This window comes from Thunnus thynnus, chromosome 13 (assembly GCF_963924715.1).
Source record: "Thunnus thynnus chromosome 13, fThuThy2.1, whole genome shotgun sequence".
In the NCBI taxonomy this organism is placed as follows: Eukaryota; Metazoa; Chordata; class Actinopteri; order Scombriformes; family Scombridae; genus Thunnus; species Thunnus thynnus.
The window spans coordinates 24,636,029-24,647,653 of NC_089529.1; positions in this window are offsets into that span (position 1 = coordinate 24,636,029).

The window sequence follows — 11,625 nt, forward strand, 5'->3', positions numbered from 1 at the left end:
CTGTGCCTTTTTTATCCAAAAACTATTAAAAACATGTTAAAGAGCCACACCGTTGCACTGGGTGACATGTTCCTTCACCACAAAGATTATGTCATGCTAGTTTGTTTAATTTAACCATCATGTTTTCAGTCTGGTAGTAGTAGAGTAGAGTAGTTCGTGTGAAGCACTGTAAATGGAACTGCTTTACTGTGCATGTGCAGTGGCGTCTGCCATCTGTAGATACTTGTAGGTAGGATCAGTTCATTGTTGGTTTTTGTTGACAATAAGACAATGTAGAAAATATCCAGCTATATCCTGTAATACCTGAATTGTATCCAGTATGGAGAAAAGACTAAAAAATATAGGCCACAGGGAGAAAATATATATATATCCTTGTATAGTATATCCTTTGAGTTCATTGGAATGTAAAGTAGAGTCAGAATTTAATTGAGACCAAGACGAGTCTGAACCAAAGTAGATTTGAAAACGAAGAATGTTCTAAGACACCAGAAAAGTTTCATCCAAGACCGACCACAATCCTGCAAACTCAGGAGAGAAACTAGAGGTAAAAGTATTTTCCGCACTTGTCTAGGTGACTTGTGTATGCATCACAGAGCCCAAAGTCTGGGGTTGTTACGTTTGAATCATTAAGTAAAGGGTGCGTGTTTGAAGCTCCTTGATATAATGATCCTTGGCAACTCTGAGAGTTCAAAGTAAATTGGTAAGGGTAAAAAAGGCTTTTCTGCCACTGAACAAAATAGAGAAATCAGCCAGCTATGTTTAATAGAATTTTCATCAGTGCTCAACCAGTCTCTCAAATGGGTTATCTAAGATAATGGCTGCATGGGTTCATTACCTCCTTGTCAAATTAAATTTCTTTTTCTCCTCAGGGCAGATTGGATAGTGATTACAGATCTAGCCAAAAGAAGGCTCCAACTTTCACTCTGTAAAACTGGGAAAGGGCCACAATGACAGCAAAACGAGTCTATTTCATCTTAAGACCTTTGTTGTAAGCTGACCCTGTTTCACATCATAAAGAGAGCAGGTGTTTAACATGGTAGCACTGTGTATTGTCTTTGTTTGCCTTTTTTTCTCTCTCTTTGTGTGACTCTTGTACCTTTTAAGTTAAGTGTCCGTTGTGAGAATGGAGGTGATGCATAAGGAAACAAGTGACATTTACTTAAATAAAACAAAATCAGCAGATGAGACATTGCTGGAGGACTTAATGGATTCTTATTTAGTTATTTTTAAAAAAAAGGAAATTAAAATGTTAAATGGTGCACAGAAAACACAGAGACACTAAACTCAACAGAAAATATATCTGGAAAGTATAACTGTTATGAACCAGTCAGAAGAGTTATGGCTCAGTAATTTTAAATTATGTAATCTATAATTTAAGATTTCAATTGAGGCAGATTTGGCAACCCCTGTGGTTACTAATGGTAATGGTTAGTGCATTTTAAACAAGCAGCAACTACCACGGCTTGAAGCTAAAGCCAATGTGGAAGTACCATAAAGTGCAATGCCACCGACAGCTGCTAAATGCTGCTCCAACTGACACTGACTCAAAAAGCGTCAATTTCTCTCTAGGAATACTAAGACAATAATTTCTTTCAACAAGTCATCATGGTCTCAGTCGCTAACTTCAGGCCCTTTAATAAGTGCTCTGGTGGTCATTTTAGAAATTATTGCTCCGTTAATAGGATTTGAAAACTCTGATATAGCTTTGATGTCTGCCGTGTGACCACTGATTGACAGCTGTGATTGACAGTTGGTTCACCCGCTGCTCCCTCCTGCTCTGGGACTCACACTGAGTCGGACTATTGTCGCGATATTTCACTAATTTAATGTTACTTGATTATGATACCTGCCCTGTAAGTGCAATTTAGCTAAAGTAGCTAACTGTAGCCCAGGTGTGCACCGCTCAGTGCTCCCGGTAAGCTAGTGTTCACTCCAAGGTAGCATGAAATGCAACACCCCGCACTCCTTATTTAGAGGGTCTTGGCTCCAAACAAAAAAGAAAGCACCGACCATAAGCTATATGAACCAGTGGGTGACGTCACACCTTGCTGCGTCCATCCTTATATACAGTCCATGCATAGAATGCACACATATACCAGCTTTTTATATCTGCACTGTGGATCAAGAGGACATCGCAGGGTTGGTGGTTCAATCTTCAGCTCCATATCCGCAAATCGAAGTGTCCGTAAGAAAGAACTGCAGTTTTCCTCAATGGTTAAGCCAGTGCCTTGAATGGTACCACCATATACACTCAGTGCATGGGTGAATAAAAGGCACTTTGGGTAAAAGCTCAATGCAGTCCATTTACCAATTACTTTGTGTGTGGGTATGCAGTAGAGGCAGACTCCACCAGTAACATTGAAATGACTGTTAAGAGGCAATTAAGGTAAAAGGCTATACTGAAAAAATAGTAAAACTAGTAAAAAAAAAAAAAAAAAAGTAAAAGCATACTGTCTTTGCAGTTAGGATACAAGAAATCAACATATGTTTTATACAAACAGGAAATTATATAATGCTTTTTTCCAAAAGTTTAGGTGTTCCTGGAGCTGTTTCACCACCATCCACAATTAGTTTGAAATGTGACATTTGTACATTGCATTGTGGGAGAATAGTGTACATCAACAGCACGCTCATAAATCAGGTTTTTTTTTATTATTATTATGCATACTGACTGTTATAAGTGTTGTAAGAGTGCGGACTACTGTATGGCAACATGGTTCTTTCACGTTCACTAAAATTTAAACAGGTATTTTGTTGGCAACACATACAATAACCAATAAAAAGACTGAAGTCTGAGGCATTTTCCTGTCAAAGGTAAAGGAAAAGCTTTTCATTATGTCACAAGTTCAAATTAGAGTGAAGAGCCAATAAACATGTTTTGACCACAGACTAGCCTTCAACAGTGGAGAAGTACAAAGCAAAATGAATGGAGTAGCTAACAAGCTCAAGAGAACCTCTCCAAAAAGCATTTTCTTTTACCCCTCTGTGAGGAAGAATTACATCAGGCTGTACCTCTCAGGATGTGCAGGATCTACAAATACACAGCTTCAAAGAGATGGAGGTGCCACCTGTGTGATGAGTGAACTTTAATCATCAAAGTGGAACGGTGGAGCATGTTGTGTCCAGAAGGCAATTTGCATTTAATGTGTTAGTTGTTTGATTCAACGGCATGTGGATATTTTGAGGAGCCAAATCTCATCACAGCAAATGCTGGCTGTCTGAAGGGTTCACCAACTGATAATACTCTACAAAACATTCAGAAACACTGCAGAGATCTTACAGTACCTTCAAGTGGGGTCGCATTTAGTCCATTTGATGTGGTATTCATGATGTCATATATGGAAATGTGTCAGATCTGACATTTTTTTAAATGCGGGAGCCTGTGAAAATGATATTTTCGTAATAATTACTATTGTCATTAAAACTTTTTTATTTCCAACCATGACATTAACCCATGGTGACTCAGGTGTCACCAACCCTTTCAGTGTTCTGGAAAATTCATGTGACATGTGACAATGTGTGAATCTGTGTACCCATGACATCACTTCCAAAATGGCGGTGTGCGTGGTCAGCAAATGTGACAGAACTAGCTTTTTTTTTAAAGCTTGTTTTCAACCCATTTAACAATTCTGATGCTTTAATAAGACGTCCTGTATTACATTTAACCTGTTCTGACCACATTTCTTGAACAAACTGATATAAAACAAGTTATGACATATATGTTACATTACAGATCTTTGACACTGAAGGTGGAATTTCAAAAAAAAAATCAGAAACGTGTTCTTTGTGGTCCATTTGGTCTGTTTTATATTCCCCATAATTTTCCTTTAAGGAGAAATGGGTCGGGGTTCTTATGGGTTAAAATGCAGGAGACCTCAAACCATTCACCATTTTTGAAAAGGTGACGTCCATTTCAATTGTTGGTCACCTAGCAACAGTGATCTCATAACTTAAAACTCTTATGTCAAGTATATTGTGCTCTTGACTTCTCATGTTGAAAACACAAACCCACAAGTTTCATTTGGTGACAATACTGACAAAATAACAAAATCCTGAATCTCCTCATTTTACTGTATTATTGCTGTCTGTCAGTGACTGTGACTAGTTTGAATTCCTCATGGCCTGAAATATCAGACATCTCTTCATGGAAAGACAATGAAAAGATATGCTTTTGGATTAACAAAGTACAGTAGTTTAATGGTGTTATTTTTTAAATATTTTATGTCTAAACTTCCAGTCCAACAGGTGGTTAAAAACAGTTTCCTGCAATAGAAAGTATGGATTTTCACATGGTCCTCAATGAAAATAAATAAGATGTCTGAAATAACAATAACATGAATCAGGAAAGAAGAACAGAAATGAAGATGAGAAATAAAAATCTGACTTAAAGTACTTTGCAATTTAGTCTTTTTTCTCTTATTATTTTTGGCATATTTCAGAATTTGAATATTCTTGCCTGTCATGGCAAGAAACTTCTTATCAGTATCTTGGGCATAACCACTACTGTTACTCTGCTGCCATTTTGTTTTGTTTTTTCTTTCTTTTCTCACCAGAAATAGAGATGCTTCATGTAAATTGAATTGAACAGGGTCATGGCTACAAAGGCCCAAGACAGGTGATTCCTCGGTCAAGTACCAAATAGCACTACTAGTAATAGTTAGTTTAGTCAATTTACAGAAAAAATGAATTCTTTTTAAAAATTTGTATGTATTACTTTGATCATAAGAGTTTTTGTATATGAGGGGGGACCCAAAATTTCCTGGACACCACTGATAGTGCAGTTTGATGAAACTAAAATTGGGCCTGAAAGGGAGAAGATTTGCCACCATAGAAGAAGCCCAAGAAGACTCACAGGAGGTTCTGGACACTGTGACAAAAGAAGACTACAGGAAATGTTTCCAGGAATGGTGAAAAGCGCTGGGAGAAGTGTATCGTATCTCAAGTAGAGTACCTTGAAGGGGATTAGAAAGGTACCAGTAAAAGATTTATAATGACCCTCATGTATAGATTTGACTTAATACGCTTCACACTTTTTTATAACATAGTTTTTCAACTTAGGGCTCAGAGAGGATATCAAGTCATTCCAGGTCCAAAGGCTAAAGTGTCACTGGTGCTACAGGTCTGTTTTTGTCAAGCCAAGTCTAAAGTCATCAGATTTATGACTCACTGAAGTACAAATCATGTGACCTCTTGTCCAGAGTCACCTCATGTGCAAAGCATTCATAATTCCTGGGCTTGTTTACCTGATGTACAAAATCCTCGGGCTCCCAACAGTTTGTGGATTGAAACTCTGAGTTTCAAATATGTGCAGGAATATTATACATGCAGCATTAAATTTGTTTTCTGACCAGAGAATGAACAGTTTAACATTTGCACTAATCAGTTCAATTTTCCATATAAAGAGTCAATCACAGAAAATTGCAAAACTTTCCAAAATTGTATTTTCCTTTTGTCAGATCAATATATAACTGAACAAGGCAGAGAGCTTGTTATTTTCCGCAAAAGTTGGCAGACCAAACCACAGCTAAATCACCAGTTAATGTTGGATGACGGGGGGCTCCAGTGTAGAGGTGGAAAATATAAATCCCTTTGTTTTGTTCAGTTCAGGTCAAAGATTAGTGTTAATTGACTATGTAACAGTTCATAACTCTGTGATGTTTATTCAGTTTATGACTGTCCTCAGTTCAGTTGTAAAATCAAAGGCCTAGAGAGCTGAAATGAAACCGAAACTTACAAATACCATCGTGAGTTAAATATCAAGGCTCGAGTTAAACATCAAGGCTCGACAACTGATCCAAGAGCGAGCTGAAGGGGTCGCCGTTAGAGAAGACAGAGAGGACTGAACAGTGAAGACGTTTTTATACAGCAGTGATTACAACTAAAATGGTGGTAAAATGACATTACAAGAGAGTTTTGGTGAAGAGAGCTGTATTTTTATGTATTCTCACAAAAAAAACGTTGTTTGCCACAAATATTACAGTTAATACAGCTTTAAACCAAAGTCTTAAGATTATGAACTGCTTCCTGAACTTCTCATATGACGACAGAAAATTGCCATCCAATTTGTGCTTTTGTCACGTAAATCCACTCATGGTCATGGAAGATATGTTTGCAGCATTTACACAACGTAATCTGCATTTCAGACTTAATTCTCATTTCATGAAATTTTATGAGCCTGTCTTATTTATGAGCAGATGCAGCCCCGGTCCCAAACTGACAAAACAGCAGCAGCTGTGTCCTGCACCATCCAAAAACCAAAGAGGAGGTGAAGTGGTTCTCATGGCTGGCTGGCTTATACGCAGGACCAGGACGACCAAGATCCTGCCCAATTGAACGCAAGATTTTTGAATTATCTTGTTTACAAGTGCAGTGTCTTCCGATCTCCTTGCCAATTAACTATGAGTGGTATGATGTGCATGTGTTGGCCTGGATCTCATACTCAGTGGTGCTGCTGAGAAAGTATGGCTCTAATGTGTCAATATGAAATGTGTGGATGTCAATTAGTTTGTGCTCAGCAGCACTCAGGTGTGCATGAGCAAAGACTATCAATACGAAACTGGGAGCTGCAGAAAAAGTGAGTGTAAGTAATCTTTCTGGGTAAAATTAAAGGATTGAAGTCTTATTTTTGTAATTTGGTCGTCGTTTCTGTCAGTTATGATAACATGGTACTCACCAAAGTGATTGCTAAGATCTGGGAACAGTCCACGAGGCAAGAGATCAGATGATCTGACAGGTTGTATGCAAACCAAGAATTTAGCCAGATTATCTAAACAAGAAATGTCTGTAATAATTCCTCATTTTAATTTAAAGGTGTGTGCGTACACAACTGCGGCAGGTATGGCAGATGGAAAGTCGGTTTACACTGTGTTGATGGGATGATGGAAACTATCTGATCTTTCTTGCCTTGTTGCATTTCTTTTTAGCATGGCTGCATTTCCAGATTTCAGCAGTTAACTTGGTGAGTACAATGTTTTTATTACTTATAGTAATTATGACAATTATATATTAATATAACTGGGACATTTTGCATTGACATCCATGGATTAGCGAGATGAAATCCTTACTTTGTATGATTGATTCCCTTTTTATTTTCCAAAATAGATTACAGTGTAATACTCATGGTGCCTAGAAGCAAATTGTTCCTGATGTACAAAGAAAGATAGTCTGTTTATGTTTGATACAAACCTAAATTAAGAACATATTGTCTGATGGAAGACAACTACAGTGTGAAGCCTTATGTGAAGCAGAATTTATCCAAAAGTCAAAGATGTCACTGTGTGACATTCAGGTACATTAGCGTTAGCTATAGAAAAAAAGCCCATGCTTTTTATCGACATTCAACAAGATGCAGCCACATCTTTTAATAGAAAGGTTGCTATGTGATTTTAATTTATCTCACCAGCTTGTATTATGGATCTTGGACAGTGAGCAGAGGGTTTCTGTAAACGGCCATTTCTCAGACTCTGTAGGTAATGGTGTGTCCTTTCACCTTTACTTTTTATTATGTACACTGACAGATGCAGGAGCACTCAGGAGGGCTGCTTTTGGGTCACATTTTCTGTCACACTTGTTTGCTGCATTGTTGTCCCTTCTTAGAGGTTCAGAATCAGACCACGGGAATGCTCTCAGTGATTTTATTTCTTGGTGTGACACTAACTTCTTAGACTTAAATGTATCTTAAACCAAGGAACTGATTATTGATTTTAGACTGAACAGAGCTGCAGACAATGAATGCATCATACATAATGAAAGTGTGGACATTGTCACATCATACTAATATGTAGGTATTATTTTTGATGACCATCTTAAATTAGATGTGAACACTATTGATGTGAGACTATTGCTGAGCGGGGGTGACAGAGAATTCACCTTCTCCACAAACTAAATTCCTTTTCTGTCTGGCCCGTCAACCTTTGTGATTTTTAGCAATCTTATATTGAGTCATCTGAGTTTTTCTTTTATCTGCTGGTTTGACAGCCTCACAGTAAAGGACAGACAAAATCTGTTCTAAGGTCATCGGACTGAAACAAAGAGACCTAAATTCATTCTGCAACCAACAAATCCTCCAGAAAGCAACAAGTATTTTGGCTTCCTCTGGACATGTTCTTGCAAGTGGCGTCGTTATGTTTTACCTTGCAAAACTAACCACTAGGGGTGTGCATGAAAACAAATACATTATTCGGCAAAGCACAAATAGTGGGTTTTATATGAATATTTGTTTCATGCAAATATTTTAAAAATTATTTGTTGGGGGTGTTCCCCAGAGATAAAGCTGAGCTACTGACACAAGCAAAGTGCTCTTAAAGACTCTCCATAACCTGTTAACCTCCCCTTCTCCTTTCCACAAAGTTAGGTTGCAAAAAATAGGCAATAAATGAAAAGTGCAAAGCAATAATTGCCTTTGAAGTTCCTCCCTACACGGCATGCTGTCTCTGTGTTATGGATGTATAAATAGATAGATCTGGCTGCAATGAGGCGATTAGTAAAGTTTTAGTTCAGTAATCATAATAATTTTCTAAAATTAAAAGTGTCATACAAACAAAAACAGGATTTTTAAGCCTCTTTCCACTTTTATTCAAATACAAATACAGATACAAATAATTTTTGCTGCCTCAACAAATACAGATACAAATACAAATACTGGGATCTCTGCACATCCCTACTTTTCACATCTTTTATTGTGTTTATCAAGTTTATTTATTAACATCATTTATATATTTTATTTCCGCATTTTAGCTCCTTGGTGTATGTGTTTGTTTGTCTGTTGTTGTATATTACTGTTTTTTTTTTTTCTTTTCTGTGTACCAAAAGCTGCTTGTAACTAATTGCCCCTAGTGAGATCAATAAAGTTGTTTTGAGTTTGAAACAGGCAGTTTTACTGCAATCCCTGAAGAGAAAAGACTTTGTTTTCTGTGTGATTTTGGTGAGAATGAAGACGAAGACCATTTTTATGGAATACGGAATAAACTATTTGTCCTTAATTTCTTATTAGATTGGATGTTTGATGGATGAATGATAGTAAAAAATCTCGAAGCTGATTTTATTTGTAGAGCCTGGTACGGAAGGCAAAGTTCTTTGTTTGCATTATAATGTAAGAACTTTTGTTCTGTCTTACAAGTCCATGTTGGCTAGGCATTTGCACATGCATGACACAATCACCTATACACACATACGTTGTAACTGGAGAAGTGTGAATCAAAAAGGTCTTATCAAGTCACATCAACCCAGTGACACAATAATCAAATATATGATGGTTTAAAAAGATGAACAGTGGCTGCGTCTCCAGTTGCGACAAGTTTCTCCAGATTTTGATTACATCTCCCAAAGCGACACATCCACAATTGCTGCCTACTGAGGAGATGACGAGCAGCAGGTTATCTGGGGCTCAGCATGAGGGTTGCCTCTCTGCAGATACCTTGATTGGTTGATGTGTTTCTGCACACAGAGGGAGATGCCTCCACAGATTGTTAGACAGCTCCTGCTCTATTCAAAACACCAACTTTCTTCTAAAGTAGAGTCGGTTCCAGTCAAGCTTCCACAAACAATCTCTGTTCAAAGAACAGGGTTTCTGTCTCCATACACACAAGATCCTTAACAACTGTTGTATTCAGTATGTGAATAAAACAGTATTCTAAATATTAAAGCACAAGCAGGAAATACCCACTGAAAAACAAATAGATCTTATAGATTATGTGTGGTTTCAACACTGACTATGCTTTACCCATTTCATCTATTTTGCTATTTATTCAGGTGGATTGGTTTGGGATGGCTTTTTCTATTTATTTTTCAGAGCTTAAAGGTTATACATCTCTTCCTTTATCATTTTATTTGCACAGACAAAAATTTTGTAGTTGAGTAATTTTTACATTTATGGTCATTAAATCACTTCAGACTCAATACATAAGGATACCAAATGTCAGGCATATTGCATGAACAGAGGGAGTCATATTTATGACATAAAACAGCTTACAGCTTTGTATCAAATAACACAAAGTGTGGCCATCTGCTGTCCTTCCAGCACCAAAACCAGAGCAGCTGAGAAGAGTGTGATGGTGACCAAAAGGGCAGCGGGCGTGTTGCATATCATGCTAATGGAAGGAAATCTTGACACTGCTAGTGGCAAGCTAACATCTCTCAAAGTGTTTGTAAAGGTGGCACCAAGCCATGTTAGAAAAACTTTTCATTTAGTGCAGCAATTGAGGAAAAATGCATTAGAAGCCTTATGTTAAGTCATTTTCTGTGAGTCTCTGAGAAAGTTTTGGTTTCTTCTGTACATTTTATGACCATAACCTTGGTATGGTGTGTTTTCCGCTAAGTAAAGTACATATATTTGTAGAAAATTTAAAAACAATGACTCCACAAAATATGAATAACTGAAAACACTGGATACATTCTGAAACCCATGTCAACAAACTAAAATAGCAGCTACCATAGCCATGGTTGTTAAATTTCACATGAACTCTTCAAACTCCACATTCGGCTGGCAGAGTGTAGCTAAATGATGCCAATGTGACGCTTGGAGCAGCACTAACTAACTACTACTACTGCTGCTAACTAATCTCCATTTCAGTCAGAGACACACGTCAAGAAATGACCATTTACGGTTAGAATTGATGGAAAAGCCTTTGCTGTTTGAAGGAGCTCTCAAAGAATCCAAGCAGTGAGGAGCTTAGAGCTAAGCCCATTAATAAACATACATGAACACTAAATATTAGGTAAAATCAACAGTGTGAAACACCACATAAGAAAGAGGCAAACTGACTGGATGGTACCAGCCACACAACTGTGGATGAGTCAGTGATTGTGAAGCGTATTGAAAACATGTGAGGCCAGTCAGCTGAAACAAGTGCAATTTCAGGGCTCTGAAATCTAGGCAGAAAAAATAGCTTGAATGGTGCTGAAAAATCTTTTCTTTTATTAGTTTTTTCTTTGATTATCTTTTTCTGTAAATATTGAATCTGTTCTTTTATGTATGATATAAGATTGACATGTCATCGGCAGCAGCAAGGGTAGCATACTTGCTTGCACTTGCGCTAGGTGACACTGTGTTTCTTAACCCATAAGAACCCATTTCTCTTTAAAGGAAAATTATGGGGAATATAAAACAGACCAAATGGACCATGTCATAATGATATTTCCCTAACTTGTGTCATGTCAATTTGTTCAAGGAATGTGGTCAGAACAGAACAGGACATCAGAATTGTTAAATGGGTTGAAACCTACCTTTAGTAACAAAAAACAAGCTGTTTAAAATGAGCTACTTCTGTCACATTTGCTGACCAGGCACACAGCCATTTTGGAAGTGATGTCATGGGTACACAGATTCACACATTGTCACATGACTGCACCAGGATGTTCAGTAGATGTCACTTGGGGACTTCATGAGTTAAAATGAAGGATAAAGCTGAACATTGAACACTGAAAGGGTTGGTGACACCTGTGTCACCATGGGTTCTTATTGGGTTAATTACGGGGTTATAAATTACTGTATAAATTAACCTGTTGTTTGTCATTACCAAAAAAGGCGGCTAAAAGAATATAAAGTGATGTCCAGAGCTATTGTGTGGAGAATCATGCTTACAATAGTTCTATTGTCAGCAACATTAGTTTTGTTTACATCTCAAT